Source organism: Cricetulus griseus, chromosome 5 (genome assembly GCF_003668045.3).
Source record: "Cricetulus griseus strain 17A/GY chromosome 5, alternate assembly CriGri-PICRH-1.0, whole genome shotgun sequence".
Lineage (NCBI taxonomy): Eukaryota > Metazoa > Chordata > Mammalia > Rodentia > Cricetidae > Cricetulus > Cricetulus griseus.
In genome coordinates, this window is record NC_048598.1 from 86,128,514 (window position 1) to 86,133,123 (window position 4,610).

At 43.3% G+C, this 4,610-nt stretch overlaps 1 pseudogene; it reads right to left on the reverse strand.

Annotated features, from left to right (window-relative positions):
- Positions 1–1,819: 1,819 nt before the first annotated feature.
- On the reverse strand, positions 1,820–3,608 carry LOC100760362 (annotated as a pseudogene).
- Between the last annotated feature and the right edge of the window lie 1,002 nt (positions 3,609–4,610).

Below are 4,610 nucleotides of genomic sequence, written 5' to 3' on the forward strand. Positions count from 1 at the left end.
AAGCGCTCTTCTATGATGGGCAGGATGTACCTGTACTCAGGAGGCTCCGTGAGAAGTTGAAACCAGGCGAACTCCTAAGTACAGGAGTTTGAAAACAGCCTAGGCTGTGAAACAATACTATCTCAAAAAAAAAAAAAAAAAAAAAAATCCAAGGAACCGCATTCCAGTGAGGACAAAAACTGACCAGAGTTCAATTCAACATCTGCATATGTTAACACAAACAGTCTCCAATGTGTACACTGTTAGCAAGTTGACGGTCCTGACCCAAAGCCTTAAAGACTCAAGGGGACTTGGTTAAGCTTCCATTTATTTGAAAAATTGCATTTATTCTGTGTGTGTGTGTGTGGGAGGCATGTATGTGTGTGTCTCTCTGTGTGTATGTGTATGTGTATGTGTATGTGTATGTGTATGTGTATGTGTATGTGTATGTGTATGTGTGGTGTATGAGTGTGTATGTGAGTGTGTGTGTGGTGTGTGAGTGTGTATGTGAGTGTATGTAATGTGTGTGTATGTGAGTGTGTGTGTGGTGTATGTGTGTGGTGTGTGTGTGGTGAGTGTGTGTGTTTGAGTATTTGTGTGTGCATACGTGCACAGCACAGTGTGCCTGTGGAGGTCAGAGGACACCTTGCAGAAGTCAGTACTCTTCCTCCACTTTGTGACTTTCAGTGCTTCCGACTTAGGGAGTTGGGTTCGGTGGCAAGCACTTTTACCTACTGGGCTATCTTGCTAGCCCTGAACTTCTCTTCTGTCAGTTCCCTGTAGGCAATGACTATGAGGAAAAGACTGGTGATGGAACAAGTTCAGTGTGCTGCTGCTCCTTGAGGTGACGACTAATACACAATGGGAGTCTTGACATCTCAGTAAGAAGCTAAGATTGAATCACTCAAAAGAGGAAAGATGTTAACAGGAACTGGATATAGGTAAAGTCGATACAGGCTTTCTATATATAATTCTTTTTTTGTTTTGGTTTGACAAGTGTTTATTTATTGGTTAGTGGGAATACAGCCCATCAGAACACAAGGCATGCATTTGGGGAAGAACTGAGTCACCTGTGCACTTTGGCCATTCAGTAAACCTTCGAGGCATCACAGATGGGACCCAATGATATGGCAGGGGTGATTTATCTGCCTATTGTGGCTAAGATTCCAGGTGCAGATTTTTTTGGAACCGTTTACTTTTCATTACTCAGAATTACATCAGAAGGGGAAGGCCCAGCCTGAGCCCTGCTCTTAGACTGAAAGCTGAGGACTTAGTTGAAACCATTTAAATAAACATCATCTGAATCATGTTCACTGCAAATTTTAACCCAATTCCCCTTCATAAATTTTTCACTATCAATTCATACCCCTAGAATCAGAAGCACGGTATGGATTTAGAAAAGATTAATAGCGAATGTAAAGGACTATGTATTCGATTCCAGTATCTACAACTGCAGTACTTAATACTACATTTTTATGTCATATGGCCAATTTCTCTTTTGGACATTTGCTAAAACATGTATGTAATAAATTAAGTAATTCCAGTGACATTTAAAAGGACAAAAACATAAAGTTGATGGAAAATCAGACCATAAGTAAAAACTATATAAGCATTTATCATTTATTTAATACAGTGATTGTAACCTACAGTATGATAAAATGTCTCCCCAACTAAAGAGTGACATGCCATGTATTTTCTCCAAATTTTGTTATGAGTATTTTTGTTAAAGGGGCATCGATGTCACTTGATGTTCAAGTCACACCTACTGCTTTTTACAGTAATGGGAAGAAAAACATATAGACAGAAAAAAAGCTACTACACCCAAAGGGACATCAAGAGATGGTTTCAGATTTTTGTTCTTTTGCAGAGGCAGTCTTATCTCATGAACATTTTCCCTTCCTTCATGCTTCAGGGCACTTGGTTATGGCCTGCAGCACTGGACGAATCGAGGGTACAAGCACACATCTAGGATATGATACCTGTTCAGAGTCCAACTTAGGAATCTTTCCAAGCCCAAGCCATAGCCTCCATGAGAACATGTACCATATTTTCTCTGATCTGTATACCAATAATAAGGAGCGGGGTCAATTCCTTCCCTTTTATAGCCTTCTAGAATTTCTTCACTATCCCAAGAGCGCATAGAGCCACACACAATCTCACCAACATTGGGCATCAACACGTCAACAGATTCGGTAAGTCGAGAATCCTCAGGACATCGCTGTATATAGAAGGACTTGATCTCCACAGGAAACCGACACAGCAGGATTGGTTCATTAATGGTGTCTGTCATCAGTCTTTCAGGAGCTTCGGGAATATCATCTCCAAATTCATAGAGTGTCCCGTCTTCTTTCTTTACATCGTGCTCCCTCAGCCACTCGATAGCATCTGAATAGTTCATCTGCCTGAAAGGCCATTTAGGGGGTTTAAAGTTCGGGTTGAGGTCATACACTATGCTTGCCACTGGTGACTTCAAGACTCTGTCCACCACATCACACACTAGGTCCTCTAAACGGTTCAGGAGGTCCTCAAAGGTCAGGAAGGGACACTCAGTTTCCACATGAGTGAATTCAGCCAGGTGCCTTCGTGTTCTGGACTGTTCAGCCCTGTATGACTGGGCAATACAGAAAACATCCCCCAGGGCCGGAAGGCAGGTCTCCAGGTACAGTTTCGAGGACTGGGTTAAAAACGCTTCTTCCCCAAAATAGTCAAGCTTGAAGAGTGTGGCCCCACCTTCCACCTGCGTCTGCACCAGTGTCAGAGTAGTAACTTCACAGTAGCCTCTGTTGAAGAAGTGATCCCTGAAGCACCTGGTGATCATGGAGCGTGCTTTCAAGATTTTGGACATGTTCTCTCCTCGGATCATCATGTGCTGGTTGTTGAGCTGGACGTCCACATCAGACTCCTCATTGATCAGGTTATCAGCCCCCCACAGCTGGGGCCAGCCCCACCAGCTCCCAGAAGTCACAGCTCAGCTCATGGCCTCCCGGAGCCTGTTTGCCTTTTGGAGTTAGGTTTAGTGTTCCATATACTTCCACACTGCTCTGGGTGGACAAGACTACTCCATTGTAACACTGACACAAGTGATCTGACAAGACACACTGAAGATAGCCTGTACCATCTCGCAACACCAGAAACATCAAATACTTTCCTTGCCTGCGTAACCTGTGGACCCAGCCAAAACACCTTCACTCTTTGGCCTCTGTATCCTTCTAATGCACAAATCTTTACACATGCTGGCTCTGGGAGGCTTGGGTAGTTTTTAATGATAATTTTCTTTGCTTCCTCCAGGTTCTTTTCTCTCCGTAAGTTCTGCCTCTTTCTTCTCCCGAGAATCATTCTTCATCTGCTCTCTGTGCCACATCTTTTTAATGTTCTTCATCTGGGACTTAGAAATGACTTCCCACCTCTCATTTTCCTTTTGTGAATCCACATAAATGGTGGGAAACGGCTCTTTTCCAACTGTCATCAAAGCCTTTAGGCCTGTTTTAAATGGTTTCTCCTTAGTTCCATCTCCTGTTGCATTATTTCCTTCTCAATCAGAGACATACAGCTCTAGTACCATCCCTGCAGTCACCCTGATCACCTCCGAGGACATCTACTCTGCACCCCCACCACCTGGTCACCTCAACGTGCACTTTTTTGTTGTTGTTGTTTTTTGAGACAGGGTTTCTCTGTGTAGCTTTGGAGCCTATCCTGGCACTCGCTCTGGAGACCAGGCTGGCCTCGAACTCACAGAGATCCGCCTGCCTCTGCCTCTCGACTGCTGGGATTAAAGGTGTGTGCCACCAACTCCTGGCTTCTATATATAATTCTTAATTTTTTAACTTTAAATGTGTAAATACTTCCAAATAAAAATGTGAAACATAATGAATCTATCATTGCAACCCCAAATCACGTATTTGGCAGCAGTGTAGGGGATACTCAGTGAAGCGAGGTTTTGCTCTGGATCAGATGCCATTAAGACACAAAGACAGGTGGGCTATGGTGGTACACACCTTTAGTCTCAGCACTTGGGAGTTAGAAGAAGGTGGATCTCTGTGAGTTTGAGTCCAGCCTGGTCTACAGAGCAAGTTCTGGAATAGCCAAGACTGTTCATCAGTGAAACCCAGTCTCCAAAAGCCAAAACCAAACCAAACAAACAGACAAACAAAGGTGAAGATAAATCTTGCACCAGGATCTAGCCAGTTAAATAGATGGAACTAGAAAGAACACTTTGAGAGAGGTCCCCCAGACTCAGAAAGATAAACATTGCACGTTCTCTCTCATCTGTGCTTGCTAGCTCCAAATTTTCTAGTGTGAATATGTAACCTGGAGTAACTAAAGAAACCAGGAAAGTAAATAGGGACCATGGGGGTGGGGAAAGAACAACAACAGAGAGGGGCTGTGGTAGTTTGAATGTAATTGGCCCCCATAAGCTCATAGATGTGGTGATATATTATTTATGATTTATTAAAGCTTGCCTGAGGATTCAGAAAGCAAAGACAGCCTCAAACTATAGAGGTCAGGCAGTGGTGATACACACCTTTAATCCCAGGACGCAGGATTAAGAGGTAGACAGATCTCTGTTAGTTCAAGGACACCAACTACACAAAATTGATCTAGTCCTAAAAGAAAGCGCTTTCACAAAGGTC